The sequence below is a fragment of the Pseudophryne corroboree genome, chromosome 9 (genome assembly GCF_028390025.1).
Source record: "Pseudophryne corroboree isolate aPseCor3 chromosome 9, aPseCor3.hap2, whole genome shotgun sequence".
NCBI classification, from domain to species: Eukaryota; Metazoa; Chordata; class Amphibia; order Anura; family Myobatrachidae; genus Pseudophryne; species Pseudophryne corroboree.
Window position 1 is genome coordinate 105,770,037 of NC_086452.1, and position 22,509 is coordinate 105,792,545.

A 22,509-nucleotide genomic window follows, 5' to 3' on the forward strand; every position below is an offset into this window, starting at 1 on the left:
CTTATATGAGGGCTGGACCAATGGTGAACACTGGTGCACTCAGCGTGATTTTGTTTTGATTTTAATTCCTTGAATTTACTTGTGGGAACAACATTACCGCTAAATCGGTTTCTTTCCCTCATAACTCTTCCAATATAGATTGACATGAACCCCTGATGAAGTCCTTTGGGACGAAACGCGTCGGGTTATGGTTTTTCTGTGAGAACATCAGACATCCTGTATATAATACTGTTGGATGGAATACACTGATTATATCATGTCTTCAACAAAATTGGAATCTGTATTTTAAATATGTTCACCATTTGATTTTTATGTGATAATCTATGTTCATCAAAGTATAATGTGCATAGATAATATGTGAATAAACCAAGTGTTTTTTTATCACTTTGTGGTCATAATCCGGAAGAGTATTTTACACAATCAACATATACAGCTCCCTTTGACATTCTGTATTTTTGTATCCTATTATCTGTACTCTAGCTAACAGAGAGTACGTCATAAGGTTTGCAGCTCATATATAGCGCATAATTGGGTCTACACCACATCCATAAGTATATATTTGTATCATTTTATGGGACTTTTAAAAAAAGAAGAAACAGACCATTTACCTGCAAGTTTAAAAACACTTGTCCCACTCATAAAGCACCCCAACATATCTGTCCCATACCTTGTACCCCAATTTCCATCACTTTGCCTTTTTTGACCCCCAAAATGGTATGTCATTATTGGCCAATTAAAAATTTATAAGTATAACAATTTTTTGGAAAGTATACCGCCCTAGGCGCTTGAATTAAATATTGTGAACATTGTGATATCTTGAAAAAGGTAATTTAGACCGAAATGCATTGACTGACAAAGAGGAGTGGGGATAGCCAGCTTTTTTCATCCATCCACGACACACAGCTGATTTCTGGATAAGGCATTTTACTGTATTCATTGTTTCATTGGAACTTTCCCCTACCGATTGGGGTTTTGTACAATAAATTTTAATGGTTTTAAGAAACATCCAGCCTTTTTTTTTGGAGAGGAATTGAAAATGAAAGAAACCTTGATGGGCTTTGCAAATCTCGCATAATTCTGTGAGTAGGGTACGCATTCTATACTCCTGCATACAAGATTACTAAAGATACCTTGATGTGTATAGAAAGTACTCCATTTTTGTGAGTGGGGTACGCTTATTCTTCTTAAATATTTAAAACATTGATCCTAAAAGTACGTTACTGTATAGTTAGTGTGTATCCCACATGGTTTTGGAAGCTCTACTACACATTGGAGAATTTGTTCTTGTTTGTTTTGGGTACACGTGGATCAAAACAACTTGGGTCGAAAGACAAGGTCCATATTCCACAAGAAAGATACCTTGATGAGCTTCAAACCATTTATGACATTGTGAGTTGGGTACGCCATGCTTCATTGACTAAAGATACCTTGATGTGATTAGTTCGTTTCATTCACATAGTGAGTGGGGTACGCCTTGGCTAAATATTGGATATATTATCACCTATAGACTTACATCATATGCAATTCACGAATAAATTTTGTTCACTTAAAACTGTATCACACTATATATATTTTTTTCTTTATTTCATGCACTGCACCGTTGAAATCAAGCAAACTATCAACAGATGGAACAACACTGAAGTCTTTTGAATAAGTGACTACACCATATTGTTTGTTCACAATATTTAATTCAAGCGCCTAGGGCGGTATACCTTCCAAAAATTTGTTATATCTATGTATCTATGTAGATGTTTGGTGACATCTAGGAAGGCAGACCATCTAGGTCAGCTCTTATTGATTTAGCGCCACATAGCAGGGATTCTCTACTTTTTTTGTTTCACATAAAAATTTATAAGTGCCTAATTAGTCATTCAGGGGGGTGTCCCCGGGGTTCTGAACCAAATCCTGACATTTTATACCTTAAAATAAGGATTTTGCACTTATCATCTGCTCAGAGATGGTGAAGAGAAATCCGTGATAAACCCTATGGAGACTTATCACCGATGACTTATCACCGCTAATAGGATACAGAATTCTCGCATTCGATGTTTATCATGAAACCATGCTGTCGCGGCTTAGTGGATACCCCCCCAAGAAGGGTGACTCACCCCCTGTAACAGTTTAACGTACTTTGAGTCCTATTGAGAGAAAGGGGTATATTTACTAAAAACCAACCTAAAATTGTCCAAAAATGTGTTAGTAAATATTCCCTAAAGTCTCTATGCAAATAAATAAATAAATTATTAAATGCTATTAAAAAGTTAATATTGACAAATAGCATTTTTAAAGTGTAATTTACATTGATATTAAAAAGTATATTTGATAAAAATCAACATAAAATTAGTGATGTGCACCGGAAATTTTTCGGGTTTTGTGTTTTGGTATTGGGTTCGGTTCCGCGGCCGTGTTTTGGATTCGGACGCGTTTTGGCAAAACCTTACCGAAATTTTTTTGTCGGATTCGGGTGTGTTTTGGATTCGGGTGTTTTTTTCAAAAAACCCTCAAAAACAGCTTAAATCATAGAATTTGGGGGTCATTTTGATCCCATAGTATTATTAACATCAATAACCATAATTTCCACTCATTTTCAGTCTATTCTGAACACCTCACACCTCACAATATTATTTTTAGTCCTAAAATTTGCCCCGAGGTCGCTGGATGGCTAAGCTAAGCGACCCAAGTGGCCGACACAAACACCTGGCCCATCTAGGAGTGGCACTGCAGTGTCAATCAAGACAGGATGGCCCTTCCAAAAAATACTCCCCAAACAGCACATGATGCAAAGAAAAAAAAGAGGCACACCAAGGTCGCTATGTGACTAAGCTAAGCGACCCAAGTGGCCGACACAAACACATGGCCCATCTAGGAGTGGCACTGCAGTGTCAGACAGGATGGCACTTCAAAAAAATAGTCCCCAAACAGCACATGATGCAAAGAAAAAAAGAGGCGCACCAAAGTGGCTGTGTGAATAAGCTAAGCGACACAAGTGGCCGACACAAACACCTGGCCCATCTAGGAGTGGCACTGCAGTGTCAATCAAGACAGGATGGCCCTTCCAAAAAATACTCCCCAAACAGCACATGATGCAAAGAAAAAAAGAGGAGCACCAAGGTGGCTGTGTGACTAAGCTAAGCGACCCAAGTGGCCAACACAAACACCTGGCCCATCTAGGAGTGGCACTGCAGTGTCAGACAGGATGGCACTTCAAAAAAATAGTCCCCAAACAGCACATGATGCAAAGAAAAAAAGAGGCGCACCAAGGTCGCTGTATGACTAAGCTAAGCGACCCAAGTGGCCGACACAAACACCTGGCCCATCTAGGAGTGGCACTGCAGTGTCAATCAAGACAGGATGGCCCTTCCAAAAAATTGTCCCCAAACAGAACATGATGCAAAGAAAAATGAAAGAAAAAAGAGGTGCAAGATGGAATTGTCCTTGGGCCCTCCCACCCACCCTTATGTTGTATAAACAGGACATGCATACTTTAACGAACCCATCATTTCAGCGACAGGGTCTGCCACACGACTGTGACTGAAATGACTGGTTGGTTTGGGCCCCCACCAAAAAAGAAGCAATTAATCTCTCCTTGCACAAACTGGCTCTACAGAGGCAAGATGTCCACCTCATCATCATCCTCCGATTCCTCGCCCCTTTCACTGTGTACATCCCCCTCCTCACAGATTATTAATTCGTCCCCACTGGAATCCACCATCTCAGGTCCCCGTGTACTTTCAGGAGGCAATTGCTGCTGGTGAATGTCTCCACGGAGGAATTGATTATAATTCATTTTAATGAACATCATCTTCTCCACATTTTCTGGAAGTAACCTCGCACGCCGATTGCTGACAAGGTGAGCAGCTGCACTAAACACTCTTTCGGAGTACACACTGGAGGGAGGGCAACTTAGGTAGAATAAAGCCAGTTTGTGCAAGGGCCTCCAAATTGCCTCTTTTTCCTGCCAGTATACGTACGGACTGTCTGACGTGCCTACTTGGATGCGGTCACTCATATAATCCTCCACCATTCTTTCAATGGTGAGAGAATCATATGCAGTGACAGTAGACGACATGTCAGTAATCATTGGCAGGTCCTCCAGTCCGGACCAGATGTCAGCACTCGCTCCAGACTGCTCTGCATCACCGCCAGCGGGTGGGCTCGGAATTCTTAGCCTTTTCCTCGCACCCCCAGTTCCGGGAGAATGTGAAGGAGGAGATGGTGACGGGTCACGTTCCGCTTGACTTGACAATTTTCTCACTAGCAGGTCTTTGAACCTCTGCAGACTTGTGTCTGCCGGAAAGAGAGATACAACGTAGGTTTTAAATCTAGGATCGAGCACGGTGGCCAAAATGTAGTGCTCTGATTTCAACAGATTGACCACCCGTGAATCCTGGTTAAGCGAATTAAGGTCTCCATCCACAAGTCCCACATGCCTAGCGGAATCGCTCTGTTTTAGATCCTCCTTCAATGTCTCCAGCTTCTTCTGCAAAAGCCTGATGAGGGGAATGACCTGACTCAGGCTGGCAGTGTCTGAACTGACTTCACGTGTGGCAAGTTCAATGGGTTGCAGAACCTTGCACAACGTTGAAATCATTCTCCACTGCGCTTGAGTCAGGTGCATTCCACCTCCTTTGCCTATATCGTGGCCAGATGTATAGGCTTGAATGGCCTTTTGCTGCTCCTCCATCCTCTGAAGCATATAGAGGGTTGAATTCCACCTCGTTACCACCTCTTGCTTCAGATGATGGCAGGGCTGGTTCAGGAATGTTTGGTGGTGCTCCAGTCTTCGGTACGCGGTGCCTGAACGCCGAAAGTGGCCCGCAATTCTTAGGGCCACCGACAGCATCTCTTGCACGCCCCTGTCGTTTTTTAAATAATTCTGCACCACCAAATTCAAGGTATGTGCAAAACATGGGACGTGATGGAATTTGCCCAGATGTAATGCACGCACAATATTGCTGGCGTTGTCCGATGCCACAAATCCCCAGGAGAGTCCAATTGGGGTCAGTTGCCGTAAGAGGTTTTCAGCTGTGTGGCTATTCTGGAAAGCGGTGATACAAAGCGTAGCCTGCCTAGGAACGAGTTGGCGTTTGCGAGATGCTGCTACTGGTGCCGCCGCTGCTGTTCTTGCTGCGGGAGGCAATACATCTACCCAGTGGGCTGTCACAGTCATATAGTCCTGAGTCTGCCCTGCTCCACTTGTCCACATGTCCGTGGTTAAGTGGACATTGGGTACAACTGAATTTTTTAGGACACTGGTAAGTCTTTTTCTGAGGTCTGTGTACATTTTCGGTATCGCCTGCCTAGAGAAATGGAACCTAGATGGTATTTGGTACCGGGGACACAGTACCTCAATCAAGTCTCTAGTTGGCTCTGCATTAATGATGGATACCGGAACCACGTTTCTCACCGCCCAGGCTGCCAAGGCCTCAGTTATCCGCTTTGCAGCAGGATGATTGCTGTGATATTTCATCTTCCTCGCAAAGGACTGTTGGACAGTCAATTGCTAACTGGAAGTAGTACAAGTGGTCTTCCGACTTCCCCTCTGGGATGACGATCGACTCCCAGCAGCAACAACAGCAGCGCCAGCAGAAGTAGGCGTTACACTCAAGGATGCATCGGAGGAATCCCAGGCAGGAGAGGACTCGTCAGACTTGACAGTGACATGGCCTGCAGGACTATTGGCTTTCCTGGGTAAGGAGGAAATTGACACTGAGGGAGTTGGTGGTGTGGTTTGCAGGAGCTTGGTTACAAGAGGAAGGGATTTAGTGGTCAGTGGACTGCTTCCACTGTCAACCAAAGTTTTTGAACTTGTCACTGACTTATGATGAATGCGCTGCAGGTGACGTATAAGGGGGGATGTTCCGAGGTGGTTAACGTCCTTACCCCTACTTATTACAGCTTGACAAAGGCAACACACGGCTTGACACCTGTTGTCCGCATTTGTGTTGAAATAATTCCACACCGAAGAGCTGATTTTTTTTGTATTTTGACCAGTCATGTCAATGGCCATATTCCTCCCACGGACAACAGGTGTCTCCCCGGGTGCCTGACTTAAACAAACCACCTCACCATCAGAATCCTCCTTGTCAATTTCCTCCCCAGCGCTAGCAACACCCATATCCTCATCCTGGTGTACTTCAACAGTGACATCTTCAATTTGATTATCAGGAACTGGACTGCGGGTGCTCCTTCCAGCACTTGCAGGGGGCGTGCAAATGGTGGAAGGCGCAAGCTCTTCCCGTCCAGTGTTGAGAAGGTCAGGCATCGCAACCGACACAATTGGACTCTCCTTGGGGATTTGTGATTTTGAAGAACGCACAGTTCTTTGCTGTGCTTTTTCCAGCTTAAGTTTTTTCTTTTTTCTAGCGAGAGGATGAGTGCTTCCATCCTCATTTGAAGCTGAACCACTAGCCATGAACATAGGCCAGGGCCTCAGCCGTTCCTTGCCACTCCGTGTCGTAAATGGCATATTGGCAAGTTTACGCTTCTCCTCAGACGCTTTTAATTTTGATTTTTGGGTCATTTTACTGAACTTTTGTGTTTTGGATTTTACATTCTCTCTACTATGACATTGGGCATCGGCCTTGGCAGACGACGTTGATGGCATTTCATCGTCTCAGCCATGACTAGTGGCAGCAGCTTCAGCACGAGGTGGAAGTGGATCTTGATCTTTCCCTTTAACCTCCACATTTTTGTTCTCCATTTTTTTTTTTTTTTTTTTAATAAAAGTTTTTTATTGAAGCATCATCATGTCAATTTAACAACATTGTGGTGAAACATTACAACGTTTTTGAAAGATGGTCTATCATCATACAGTGCCACATACATCACATTGTCATGTTATCAGTAAATAAAACGTTTTCGTATCAATGTTGTAAAACATATTCTTATTCGTCAAATCACATTAATTGAGAATGAAAGTCAAATTAAACTTAATGTATGTGGATGCCTGCCGTGTCACCAGAGCCCCACCCTTCCTCCCCGTCCTTCCCCCGGGCACTTCAAGTTTTACGCATAACCAAAATGCCCCATTTGAGATTTGACATTAACTAAGTGTAATGTCACAGGAGAATTGGAGGGTCATTAGCGACCATCTGAGACATATACCAAACTGTGTCCTTGAAGCTATTGTGAATTTGGGTCCTTAACGGAAGTGACAAAGTAGCTATATATGTCTCCCATGTTAGAAAGAACCTCTCAACTTTATTTTCTCTATCCAGTATCACCTCCACCCACTGCATCCTAAATAGGTAGTGTAATTTGGCTTTAAAAAGTGCCAACAGTGGCTGAGAGGATTGTAGCCAGGTTTGTAGGATGGTTTTGCAGGCCGCTGCTCCTATAGCCAGCAGGAGCCTTTTGCCCCCATGTGATGTACGAGTATTGGGAGGAAGCATACCAAACAGGGCCCATTCAGGTGTCATGGGGATGTAACTGATCAGGCTGTCGGTAGCATATTTCCTGACCTGAGTCCAAAAACCTCGGATTACGGGGCAATCCCAAAGACAGTGGAATAAATCTGCTGAGTTAGCTCCACACTTGTAACAGTTGGAGTTTGATGAATTACCTATTAAGAAACTCCTGTTAGGGGACAAGTAGGCTCTGTGCAGTATATTTAGAAACATAGTGATATATGGAGAGTAAGGCAATAGTGCACATGCTCTGGTATGTGAGCGAAGTATATCATTTGATGATGTGTTTGGGAGTCGTGAAAGCCAAGGAGCTAAGTTCGTGGAAGATTTGTCTGGTATAAACACTTGCCGTATGCAATTGTACGTTAAGGATATGGCTTTTTGTGTCAAGCTTTGACTTTGGAGTAGTATGTCTAGTGGGTTGTTCCAGTCCAACATTGTGAAGGGACGTATAATGGAGCTAATGTAGTGTTGGGCCTGTAAAAATGCAATAGGGTGAGCCGCCATCCATGGATGGCGTTCCCCAGCATCCTGGAACGTGGAAGGCCTCTTTGCCGACGTAGAGACCAAATCCCTCACAGTCCTCACACCCTGTGTCTGCCAACTAACAAATGGGTGGGAAGCCTGTCCATTCTGAAATTCAGGATTATCTACAAAGGTGAGAAAAAGAGATTTGTATGCATTTAATCCAAATTTGTGTCTTAGTACATGCCAGGTTTTCCTAGTGTGCCAAAGCAATGGGTTATCCCGTATTTCCTGTGAGATTTCGCAGTCATGTACATGAAGGAAACTTGTGAGATTAGTTCCTTCCAAGAATTCCCTTTCTAGTGATGTGTTCGCATAAAGATCCCGGCCGATTAGCCAATCTTTAATATATCTAGTATGAGCTGCATATGAGTATAATTGGACATCAGGAAAGTTTATCCCCCCATTATGTTTCATCTGTTGTAATTTGTTTAGCCCTATCCTTGGATGTTTTCCCTTCCAAATAAATTGTCTAAAACTACGATTAATCGACTTTTCGTCTTTGTTCGAGATCACATAGGGAAGTGCCTGTATTAAGAACATTAATTTTGGGAATGAAATCATTTTAATCAGGTTTGCTCTGCCTAAGTATGACAACCACAGTCCCTTCCACCCGTCCAATTCTGTTGCTATAGAGCGAATAACATTGGAGAAGTTGAGACTGTAGAGGAGAAAAGGGTTGTGTGAGATTTTAACCCCCAGGTAAGTAAAGTGTTGATGTGACCACATTATTGGGATGGTGGATTTAAAAGAAACTCGAGAGGAGGGAGTTCCAAGACGAAGCGCCACCGATTTAGACGTATTGACTTCGAAGCCGGACACCTGTCCATACTTAGTTAGAAGAGAGAATATCCTATCCAGGGATTTTGCTGGATCCCCAACAAACAACAAAATGTCATCCGCGAAAGCGGTCAACTTTATTTCTTTTTGACCAATTTGGATCCCCTTAAAGTAATCTCCATCTTGAAGAAGTCTAAGTAATGGGTCTATAGCTAAATTGAATAAAATAGGGGAAAGGGGGCAACCCTGTCTTGTACCCCTAGACATCACTATGGTGTTGCTACTGTATCCATTTATTAGTAGGGAGGTGGAGGGATTTGTATAGATGTATTTTATAAGGTTAATGAACATTGGGTCAAATTGCCGTGCGTTAAGAGTTCCAAACAAATGTGGCCATAACACAGTGTCGAATGCTTTGGTCGTATCCAGGTTTAAGAGAATATTTTGGGTATGTGGTTCTCCATGAGATTTTACCACCGCTGCTATCGCTGTTCGAATTCCTTTAACTAGGTGTTTTTGTCGTACAAATCCCAACTGATGGTCAGTGAGAATCTGCGGAAGCAGCAACTGGAGTCTATCCGCCATAATTTTGGTTAGTATTTTAATGTCCGTATTGAGTAGCGTAATTGGTCTATATGAATCAATTTGCTGGGGATCACGCTGTGGTTTGGGGATCAGGATTGTGTGTGAGTCATTGAAATGGGGAAAAATTGTGTTATTGTGTAGAATTTCATTAAACAATTCCCCTAAAGCAGGTGCTATGTGTCCCTGAAGTATTTTGTAATATTCGTTGGATAGTCCATCTGGGCCTGGTGATTTATGTAATTTTAATTTCGAAATAGCATTAGTTATTTCTTCAAGAGTGATATCTTGTTTGAATACTTCATTTTGTGAGCTGGACAATTTGGGAAGATTTGCTTCAGACAAGATATTTTCATGTAATGTCTGATCAAATGGACGTGCATCGTACAAATTAGAAAAGTATGTTTCAAAGTGTGTTAGGATACGTGAGGTTGTTGTATCAATGGAAGACGAGTTCGGATCTTTAATGGCGGTGATCAATCGCTTTGGGGCGCTCAATTTGGACATGGTGGCTAACAGTCGTCCAGTTTTGTTGCCCCACCGAAAGTATTTAGATTTTGAAAAAGTCAAGTCGCGCTGTGCCTGGGACAGCAGAAAGTCATCTAACATCTGTCTTGCCTGTGTGTATTCTTGTCTGTTTTCTGGAGAAGGGGAATCTATGTATGTTCGCAAAGCAGCCGCTAATGAGGCATGAAGAACTTGATATTGCGCGGAGACTTTTTTTTTTCGTTTGGAGATATACTCCATTATGCTCCCTCTCATAGTAGCCTTAGATGCTCCCCAGAATATAGTTGGTTTCTCCCAATAGTCTATGTTGTCGTCAGTGAAAGTCATCCAGCTATTTGTTAGGAAAAGACGGAAGTCTTCCGAATTGTATAGATAAGTCGGGAATCTCCAGGGCCTAAAGTTCCCAGCTGACGAAGATCTAGTAAGATGAAGTGTAATTGGGGCATGGTCAGAGACCAGGATATTGTGGATGTCAACTTTTAAAACACGCGACACCAAGGGATCAGCTATGAGAAAGGAGTCTATTCTAGACCATGAGCCATGTACTGCTGAAAAAAAGGTAAAGGAATGATCGGTAGGGTTAAAGAGTCTCCAAATGTCGCTAAGTTGTAATGTTGTCTTGAGGAAATGTCTTTGTGTGTAAGAGGCTGACGAAGGATTCTGTGGGACTGGCTGTTTGTCAATGTTTGGGTCATCTACCGAATTAAAGTCACCCGCAAGTATTAGGAGACCATTTTGTCGTTGCGCCAGGGTTTGAGCTAAAGATTGTAAAAACTCAGAAGTTGATACATTTGGTGCATAGATATTAACTAGTGTATAATTTGTTCCCCATATGATTACGTCTAAGATTATAAATCTTCCTTCTGAGTCGAGTACCGAATTAGTGATAGAGTATTGAACATCTTTTTGAAATAGGATCGACACTCCCCTAGTTTTATTGCGATATTTAGATGAGACGCACTCGCCCAACCATGGAGCCCGCAGTGTCGATTCGCTTCCCGTCTCCCAATGGGTCTCCTGCAGAAAAATAATTTCTGGATGAAATTTACGTAGGTGGTTCACCACTCTCCTTCTCTTAATGGGAGAGTTGAGGCCTCCCACGTTCCAGGATATTAGCTTCAGAGGGGCAGGGGTATTCAAAGAAGGGATAGGTTGAGGGTTAGATTGCATTATCCAACACCCATTTTGGGAAACCTTCTTGCCATGTGGTATGTGCGTGTTGGAAAGACCCCTCCGTCCCAGCCATCGGAAGGGGTCGGGTATCTAGGGGGACAGGGGGAGGGTGTAGGCCCCGGCAGCTTCGACTTAACATACAAACAATGCTTCAATTCACATTTTCTAAATTTTCCATAACTAAACATTTTAAGAGTAGTCAATACGTTTAAAGTATTGACACCCATGAACATATACCACAAAAAAATGAGGGATATAAGAACAAAAACATAATCAAAATCAAACATCTTATCATCTCGAGTAGCCTTGTAGTATCTGCTGGCATTATTTCTTGACGTACATGGTTGGGTCAACTATTTTATATTTAGCGATTAGATGGACCCTCTGTATGGAATACCTTGTCAAAATGTGTTTTGGCCAATTTCGGGTCAGAGAAAAATACGTCGCGGCCATTATCTTGCACCCGCAATTTAGCCGGGTACAATAGTTGGAATCGTGTACCGCTGTCATGGAGTAGTTTGCATATTTCTCCAAATTCTTTCCTTTTTTGGGAAACAGAGGCCGAAAAATCCTGGAAGATTAGAATCTTTGACCCATTTACCTCTAACCTTGAGATTTTGCGATAAGCACCCAGAGTTGCCTCTTTCATACGGTAGTCTAAATATTTGGCTATAACAGGCCTTGGTCTAGCCGCGGACTCGGGTCTTTCTGGTCCCAATCTGTGTGCCCGTTCAATATGTGCTAGAAAAGGGGAATCGTGGGTACCCAATTCTTTGGGGAGGTCAACTGTGAGGAACTCAAGCAGTTTAGGGCCCTTAACTGTTTCGGGGATGCCAATGAAACGAAGATTACTTCGTCGATGGCGATTTTCCATATCATCAACCTTAGATTGGAGGTTTTGGATGGAGGAGGTCTGGGTATCTACTAGTCGTTGTAGTGAGTCTACACGGTCCTCCGAATCACTGGTCCGTTGCTCCAAGGAAGCAATACGGGTAGTATTGGTATCTATTTTAGCCAAGGCTGCATCGAATGCAGTTTGTAAGGTTTCCAGTTTTTTATCAATTAATGGCATGATAATTTTCGAGATTTCCTGGGCCGTTTCTATGGCCGAGGGAGCTCTGGGGACCGGAGTGGGAGAGGAGGGGGCGCTTAAAGAATCATCCTCTTCCGAATTGTGCACTGGGGAGGAAGGAGCAGTAGCTCTTCCTTGGTTATTTTTGGATTTCCCCGTCCTTGTGTTCGTAGAGGATTGGTGGGATTTTTGGGAATTTGTTCTATTATAGTATTTGTCCATTTTTCTCTATCTCTGTCACTAATTGCTGTTAGATTGGGCAAAAAGAGTATCTGCCTTTGCAGTAGATGTTCGCAGGTTTGAAAAAGACTACTCGAAAGGTAGGATCTGGCCTACATGCTATTTAAAGGATATATTAAGTAGGAGAAACACAAAAAAAAAAAAAAAAAAAAGAAAAACTCTTAGTGGAAGAACTCTAAGACTGTAAGGTCACACTGCTGTTATGTTATGTTTCAAACTTAGTCAGGTAGTGTACACTGCTATTTGTCAGAGTGGCACCAGGTGTCGTTGTTACCTAAACTGCGTGCTCTATCTATATATGCTATTTGGTCACTTTTATGGCATTTCTCCAATTCAAGCATACATTTTTAACATCAGCCTATAGTAAATCAATGAGTGGCTTGCCTGAATTCTTAGAATGCTAGGTACACAGAAAAATAGATTGTATACAGTCTCCCAAAAAGTATTATCCGCACACAACAGTTGAGTCACCACCTACTGGTGATCTGAGCGAAAAGGTTATTCACTTGTGCATCACTTGTGTGCAGGCTTGAAAAAGATCCTTCAAAAAATTAAGTTAAACCTATATGTCTAATGAAAGATATATTGAGCCAGAAATACCTCCCAATGTTAAAACAATAAGACTGTGAAATCACACTGTGGTTGTGTTATGTTTCAAGATCAATCAGGCAATGTACCCTGCTATTTGTCTGGGAGGCACTGGATGTCACCGTTACCTAAGCCATGTGTATCACCTGCTCATCCTATATAAAAAGTTTCCAAGCACCAATATAGTTCAAACCTGCAACCATACTAGATACTCGTAGTGATATGATGAGTGGATTGTTGAAGCAGGCCACTCTATAGGTCAAAACAGGACTGCCTGCTGTGCGAAGGATACACTGAGTGAGAAATAGCCCTTAATGGAAAAGCAGTAACACTGTGCAATCACACCGCAGTTGTGTTGTGTTTCAATCTGAATTAAGTGATATGCACAGCTATACGTCAAAAGGACACTAGATGTCACTGTTATATAAACTATATGCACTATCTGCACAACCTATAAAGCAAACTCTATAGCACAAGTAGGGCCAAAGGCCTAACAATCACACTAGCTCCGGTGCACAGTTGTGCCATCAAAGCTTGAGTTTGTGTCCAGATTCTGTAATGTGTCCCGTGGTAGCAATGCACACCATCCAGAGACCTTAGAGGAAAGGGCAGCAGGGAGGGAAAATAGAATGTATGGTAGGGGGGTACAGGGTGGGGTAAGGGAAACACAATAGGTGGGGAGGCTCAAAGAAATGGGGAAGTTAAAGAAAGGGTGTTAGATGAGAGAGTGGGGATAAACAGACAGTATTAGTACCCTGCAGGGGGGGAGATGCGGCCAGGTGATCAGGGTCCGTCTTGCATCCAGCTGCACTGCTCCCTGAGTTCCAGCGGTACGAGTCCGGAGAATAATTCAGACTGGGGTCCGGATAAAGGTGTGCAGCCTCCCTCCTCCGCTTCAGCACGCCAACAGTCCTAGGACCGCCATGAAGATCCGCCTGCAGAGCCCCCAGCACGATACATCCAGAGATCCCGGAGGCCACCTCTCATCCGCCACAGGTTCCACTGCTGTTTCACAGGGCCGCCGGGACAGAGCCGCTCCGTCAGCTCCTTCTTGCGTGAAGTTAGTTCCGGGGCAGCGTGGTGAACAGCTCCGGCGTCGTCCCCGGCCTAGGCCTCCAGCTTCTCCAACCACGCCACACGGCACCACGGGGGCAAGAAACGGGTCGCACAGCACCCGCCGACGTGTGCACCTGTAGGTCTGGGCTCCGATGCAGGTGAGTCTCGGGTAGAAGGTCTGGCAAGCGGGGATAAGCGGCCCAGAGGGAGATAATCACCCAGCGCAGCCACGTCGTGTCCCCGGCAAGGCAGCGCTCTTGTCACGGCGGCACACCGATACAGGCACCCCTCTTCTGTTGTGTCCTCAGCAGTCCACTCCGAGCCTCGGCGGCAGTAGGGCAGGGCAAAAGATGCAGCAGCTCCCCTTCAAGTAGCACCGCGACGTCCGGCGTCACGCCACGCCACTGGGTGTTGGGGAAGCCTGATTCACTGCAGGCTCGACTCCGGTGGCAATTCGGCTCCAAAGTTCCCGATTTTTGGTTCCACTGGAACAGCGGGGTCTCCTCTTTTCTCTTGGGGAGGATATATCCCCTATTCAGCAATATTGTGGAGGGATGCAGTCGGATTATAGAGAGGGGGAACGGAGCTGGTCTAAAATGCGGCCATCCAGATGCACCGCCCACCGGAAGTCGTTCTCCATTTTTTAATGTGTGGAATTATATGCCAGTATCACTAGCAATGGCCTACTACTATATTTACTGCGCACAACTAAAAGGCACCACAGGTTTACAATGTAGATGGATGGATAGTATACTTAATGGATGACAAGTGACGACACAGAGGTAGGTACACAGCAGTGGCCTACCGTACTGCTATATACAGTATACTGGACCTGGTGGACAGTGTCAGCAAACTGCTAAACTAGTCTAAAAAAAAGGCACCACAGGTATACAATGTAGATGGATGGATAGTATACTTAATGGATGAAGAGTGACGACACAGAGGTAGGTACACAGCAGTGGCCTACCGTACTGCTATATACAGTATACTGGACCTGGTGGACAGTGTCAGCAAACTGCTAAACTAGTCTAAAAAAAAGGCACCACAGGTATACAATGTAGATGGATGGATAGTATACTTAATGGATGAAGAGTGACGACACAGAGGTAGGTACACAGCAGTGGCCTACCGTACTGCTATATACAGTATACTGGACCTGGTGGACACTGTCAGCAAACTGCTAAACTAGTCTAAAAAAAAGGCACCACAGGTATACAATGTAGATGGATGGATAGTATACTTAATGGATGACGAGTGACGACACAGAGGTAGGTACACAGCAGTGGCCTACTGTACTGCTATATACAGTATACTGGACCTGGTGGACACTGTCAGCAAACTGCTAAACTAGTCTAAAAAAAAGGCACCACAGGTATACAATGTAGATGGATGGATAGTATACTTAATGGATGACGAGTGACGACACAGAGGTAGGTACACAGCAGTGGCCTACCGTACTGCTATATACAGTATACTGGACCTGGTGGACACTGTCAGCAAACTGCTAAACTAGTCTAAAAAAAAGGCACCACAGGTATACAATGTAGATGGATGGATAGTATACTTAATGGATGACGAGTGACGACACAGAAGTAGGTACACAGCAGTGGCCTACCGTACTGCTATATACAGTATACTGGACCTATTGGACAGTGTCAGCAAACTGCTAAACTAGTCTAAAAAAAAGGCACCACAGGTATACAATGTAGATGGATGGATAGTATACTTAATGGATGACGAGTGATGACACAGAGGTAGGTACACAGCAGTGGCCTACCGTACTGCTATATACAGTATACTGGACCTGGTGGACACTGTCAGCAAACTGCTAAACTAGTCTAAAAAAAAGGCACCACAGGTATACAATGTAGATGGATGGATAGTATACTTAATGGATGACGAGTAACGACACAGAGGTAGGTACACAGCAGTGGCCTACCGTACTGCTATATACAGTATACTGGACCCGGTGGACAGTGTCAGCAAACTGCTAAACTAGTCTAAAAAAAAGGCACCACAGGTATACAATGTAGATGGATGGATAGTATACTTAATGGATGACGAGTGACGACACAGAGGTAGGTACAGCAGTGGCCTACCGTACTGCTATATATAGTATACTGGACCTGGTGGACACTGTCAGCAAACTGCTAAACTAAAATGCACCACAGGTATAGGAATGTAGATGGATAGTATACTTAATGGATGACGACACAGGTAGGTACAGCAGTGCACTCTGCACTGTACTCCTCCTATATAATAATAATTATACTGGTGGTCCCCAGTCCCCACAATAAAGCAGCACACTGTGAGCACAGATATGGAGTGTTTTTCAGGCAGACAAATGTATACTGGTGGTCACTGTCAGCAAAACTCTGCACTGTACTCCTGCTATAGCTGCTCCCCAGTCCCCACAATTAAGCAGTGTGAGCACTCAGCACAGATATATCATGCAGCACACTGAGCACAGATATGGTATGGAGCGTTTTTTTCAGGCAGAGAACGGATAAAAACTAAACTCTGCACTGTACTCCTCCTAACAGCTGCTCCCCAATCCTCCCCACAATTATAGTAATAAACAAGCACAAGCAATCAAATCAACTGTCTTCTACTAAACGGAGAGGACGCCAGCCACGTCCTCTCCCTATCATCTCCAATGCACGAGTGAAAATGGCGGCGACGGGCGGCTGCTTATAGAATCTGAATCTCGCGAGAATCCGACAGCGGGATGATGACGTTCGGGCGCACTCGGGTTAACCGAGCAAGGCTGGAGGATCTCAGTCTGCTCGGACCCGTGTAAAAAAGGTAAAGCTCGGGGGGGTTCGGTTTCTCGGAAACCGAACCCGCTCATCACTACATAAAATCGATGTAAAATCGGCAAACACTCAAGGGACAAAATTTCATATTTACTTAAAACTATTTGTGGTCAATTTTTAATCAATGTCGATGTTTTGGTGATTTGTTGGCCTAAAATAAGTCAGTCAGTGCCATTCAAAATTATTATTATTACAGGTTGAGTCTCCCTTATCCAAAATGCTTGGGACCAGAGGTATTTTGGATATGGGATTTTTCCGTATTTTGGAATAATTGCATACCATAATTAGATATCATGGTGATGGGACCTAAATCTAAGCAAAGAATGCATTTATGTTACATATACACCTTATACACACAGCCTGAAGGTCATTTTAGCCAATATTTTTTATAACTTTGTGCATTAAACAAAGTGTGTCTACATTCACACAATTCATTTATGTTTCGTATACACCTTATACACACAGCCTGAAGGTCATTTAATACAATATTTTTAATAACTTTGTGTATTAAACAAAGTTTGTGTACATTGAGCCATCAAAAAACAAAGGTTTCACTATCTCACTCTCACTCAAAAAAGTCCGTATTTCGGAATATTCCGTATTTCGGAATATTTGGATATGGGATACTCAACCTGTATTACTATTATCCTTTATTTATATGGCGCCACAAGGGTTCCACAGCGCCCAATTACAGAGTACATAAACAAATAATCAAACAGGAAAACAGCAACTTACAGTTGACGACAATATAGGACAAGTACAGGGTAAATAAACATAACTACATCAGCAGATGACACTGGAATAAGTATCAGGTGGCAGAAGACTGCTGGATTTGGTGCATCTGAAGATTATTAAAGTAAGAAAAGGGTAAGCACATGAGGGAAGAGGGCCTTGCTCGTGAGAGCTTACATTCTAAAGGGGAGGGGTAGACAGACAGGGGTGATCTAATGCAAACAGACCAAAAATCTACCAAAATGTTATAAAAAATTTACCAAAAATTGACTATTTCTTCCTGATGATTTTCTATTGGACAAAACATACCACATGCAAGAAGCTGCTGTGGTTCCTGTAATTCTAGTTTACGAACATCTCCAATGGTGTGGTGCCTGTGCAGTGATCTCTGAGCCATTTGATTAATTGATGGATGCTATGGCAATTTCAGCTGCGATTGCGCAAGCTGTGGATGTGTGAAAATATGCCAAAAACCCAGAAGCCCTGAAAAGTATAAAGCCGCTCACTGCAGCTATCGCACAGCAACGGGATGCGGTCAAGATCCTACCGGATGAGATCCCGGCGGTCATAATACCGGCACCGGGATCCCGACCGGCACAATCCCAACATATTCTCCCTCTGTGGGTGTCCACGACATCCATAGAGGGAGAAAAAATGAGTGTGCCGAGCGCAGCGAGGCACCGGACCCGCAGCGAGGCGAGCGCAGCGAGTCCGCAAGGGGCTGCGCTCGCCCCCCTGTCGGGATTCTGCTGGCCAGGATCCCGGTGTCGGTATTACGACCACTGGGATCTCGTCCGGCGGGATCTCATACCAATCCCACAGCAACTGCATACACATTCGCAGGGTACACGATAATCATCAGATCAAGCAAATCAATGGCCAAGCAGCATGACAGCCTGACCAAAGATGCAAAAAATTGCTGCTACAGATCTGCTTTCAATGCCCACAAATGGTGCCTGACTGTCAATCATTTTTGTTAGTATACACTGCGAGTGTCATCGCTAGTAGACTGTGGCGAATGAACAGTGCAAAGCATATGCTTGCACAATTTACCAATAATTGCTCAATTGCAAAAACAGTGGCACAGCATCCATCATCCCTACTTTCATAGGCATCGTAATGAAGGTTTAGGCAATAGAATTTGTTTTTCAACTGCATTTTTAGTCTATTGTTTTGTCGATTTTTGGTCAATTTTACAAATCGACTGTTAGTAAATCTCCAATTTGCATCAAATGACCCTTTAAACATTTTTTGTTGTGTTCTTTTTATGGGGGTGAAGGTGATTTATTTTTGTTGATTTCTGGGAGATTTTGGCTGATTTTACCGATTTTACCTTTAGTAAAATTAGGCAAAATCCAAGAACCCTCGGTACCCTTATCTAAATATATTTCAAGACTGATCTGCATGGTTTCAATCAGTTTCCCACTATCTGGGTCATAATTGAGCAGTTCTCAAAAATGTGCCACTTCGTTCCACTCCAAGGTCACCCATCAGTTCCTGTATTGTTCCAACTCTTCATAAAAGAAATATTCAGACTCCATGGGTGCCCAATTGTCTGACCATGGAGTCCAGTTTGTGGCCAAACTTTGGTGATCTTTGTATAAGGCTCAACACATAAAAATCAACTTCTCGTTGGCCAAAGTACAACAGCCAGACCAAATAAATTGATCAGAATTTGGAGGGCTTCCATCAGTAATACATTCATCCTCTCAATGTGACTGGCCACAATTACTTCCTTGGGCAGAATTTGCACATAAAATCCATTACCATGTATCTTCTACTTCCTGTTTATAGACTGTATCCTAGGATACTAATCTCCACTTCATTGCTATCAGATTCTCTTCTGGCTTCCAAGATCTTCCTATAAAACTTTGCCACAAATTGGCACCAAGTACTGGCCTCTCATGTTATAGTGTCCCAACATTGCAAGCTTCATGCTGCTAAAAACATTGAGACATTTCTAGCCTACATCCTGGAGACATGGTCTGGCTGTCTACCATTAACATACTACTCAGGATATAATCCCTGAAATGTGCTCCCATATTTATTGGACTATTTAGCATCACTCAAGTCATCAATCCAGTTTCCTATAATTTTCAGTTGCCTCTCCGGGTTCCCAACTCATTTCACATTTCCCTCCTGAGGCCTCTGGTACTTAACCAGTTTTATTATGCTAATAAAGGCTCTCCAAAAAGCCAGACTTTCACTTCAGACATGGCCATTTCCTGTTTCTTATTGATTGGAAGGGCTACAGTCCTGAGGAGAGGATGGGATCAACACTTCTGTGGAATTTGGAGGGCTTCCATCAGTTATACATTCATCCTCTCAATGTGACTGGTCACAATTACTTCCTTGGGCAGAATTTGCACATAAAATCCATTACCATGTATCTTCTACTTCCTGTTTATAGACTGTATCCTAGGATACTAATCTCCACTTCATTGCTATCAGATTCTCTTCTGGCTTCCAAGATCTTCCTATAAAACTTTGCCACAAATTGGCACCAAGTACTGGCCTCTCATGTTATAGTGTCCCAACATTGCAAGCTTCATGCTGCTAAAAACATTGAGACATTTCTAGCCTACAGCCTGGAGACATGGTCTGGCTGTCTACCATTAACATACTACTCAGGATATAATCCCTGAAATGTGCTCCCATATTTATTGGACTATTTAGCATCACTCAAGTCATCAATCCAGTTTCCTATAATTTTCAGTTGCCTCTCCGGGTTCCCAACTCATTTCACATTTCCCTCCTGAGGCCTCTGGTACTTAACCAGTTTTTTTATGCTAATAAAGGCTCTCCAAAAAGCCAGACTTTCACTTCAGACATGGCCATTTCCTGTTTCTTATTGATTGGAAGGGCTACAGTCCTGAGGAGAGGATGGGGATCAACACTTCTGAGGCTCATGTTTCTGCGTTGGTTCAAAAATATAATCTAAGATGCCCTTCGAAACCACATGGTAAGTGTCCAGTGGCCACTCCTAAAAGAGGGGGTACTGTGACACAAGGGCATCTGTCCCCATTAATGAGTCCAGCTGTGTCATCTCACGACCATCTGTGTCCCTCCTGGTTGCGACTGGCATTCCTGAGCAGTGGGTCTGTCCACATGCATGTGGGACTGACATTCTTTCACGGCTGTCCCTGCAGTTATGGTGCATGGGCACTACCATCTTTGATGCACACACATGACTACATCCTGAAGTCATGCTCATGACCCACTCAAACAATCAGTGCATGTCTCTTCTGCACATCAGCTTGTGTACTAATGCTGCAAAAGTCTGCTATTAGGCTGACAGCTTTTTAGAATAATAGGCCCTGATAGGGTAGGCCACTTTGTCCTGCCAAACACCAGTTCATAACATTAATTAATGCCTTGGTTTGTGACAGAGAAGTGTCAACACCTTTTTGACTTGCTTTATGCAGTATGAACAGAAAGAGAACACTAGATTGCTGCTTGGAGCCATTAGGTATACCAAAAATCCTGAAAGACCTGTCTAACCTAGCATTGGGAGTTAATAGCATTCTTGTTTTATTGTATCTCACTCGAGTCCTCTCACCGTAACTATTGCTAGATGTTACAATAAAGCAGGAACCCACTAACCATCGGATTTTCCTGTTAATAGCATTTTTAAAATAATTTCTTCTATTTTTATGCCCTTCCAAAAACATTCTGCCTAAGGCTCCTGCTTCTGTTTACTTCAATAGAAGCACAAAACAGGGTCTTTTTTTTCATTTAGGTCAGCGCTTTTGTTCATACTGTCCTTTACAAAATAGTTTTTACATTAAGTCCTCAACACTTTAGGACAAATTGAAAATATGTATGGTAATCGGTAGCAGGTAATAGTGTATCATGTGAAGTGGATTATAATGGAAGAAATGTGTTCAATACTTCTATATTGTAGATTGTGTAGAGAAAGGTGCTACAATATAATGATGATGGCACTTATATAGATTTCTTTTGTATCCAAATGCCAAAATGTCACACTTCGAGGTCCAAGTCTCCATTACCAATTCCAACGGTGTCATCTCACGCCCATCTGTATCCCACCAGATGATGGCTGGCATACCTGAGCCCTGATTCTGTCCACCTACACATAGGCCTAGGATTTTAACTTGGCAGTTCCCGAAGTTGTAGAGCATGAGCTTGTGGATGCACTCAAATGTCTACATTATCCAACCAGGTTCCTGCAGTCACGATCATGTGATCCACTCAGCCAATCAGTGTAGAGAGAACCCTATTTAAACCTTGTGTGGCACTATGCTCATTGCCATAACAACATCTCTCTCTTAGGGGCATATTTATAAAAACATTTTTTACTAAAATAATGTGAAAAAGGATGTTGAAATAATAATGTGAAACAGGGTGCTGTACACAGTCTCCCACCTCCTGCATTGTGTACAGCAGTTTGCAAACATTCAAGTTATCTACTGTCAGTACTACAGTATTCCTGTACTTTACACCTGTTCTAGTTGGTGTCCTTGTTAGAATAGGAGAGTGCTACTGCAGATACTCTCATACTGCTCCACCGGGGTTGCTGCATTCCCTAACCATGATGGCCACTGGAATTACTATATGTGTATATTGAAACAGTGACCTCTCCAACTCCATCTTAGCAACACAAGACCTGCAGAATATTACTCGTATTGACAGCTGTTCCAGCATCCTGCACCGCTATCCACATTCAGAGTACAGTCATTGAATGGTAAGCTGTCACAACCCCGCTTTGCTACAAGGTCCACGTCATACCTCAACAAGTGTAACAGTGAGTACGGCTGTCCATTACCTTCTCAATAAACCACACTACTGGTTAAGCAGCTGGAGTTATCTTTGGGTCACAAAATACTGTGCTGGTGAGTACACTACTCTGCATATGCCATGCATCTACACACATAAATCCAACAGTCCTACAGCGTGCAGGCCATACATTATCTGCAGCCTATTTTCATTTGTGCACAGCACTCATCTACATCTACTTCAGTTTATCACAAGTATTAAAAGCACTCTGATCCTACTCCACCTGCAGCTT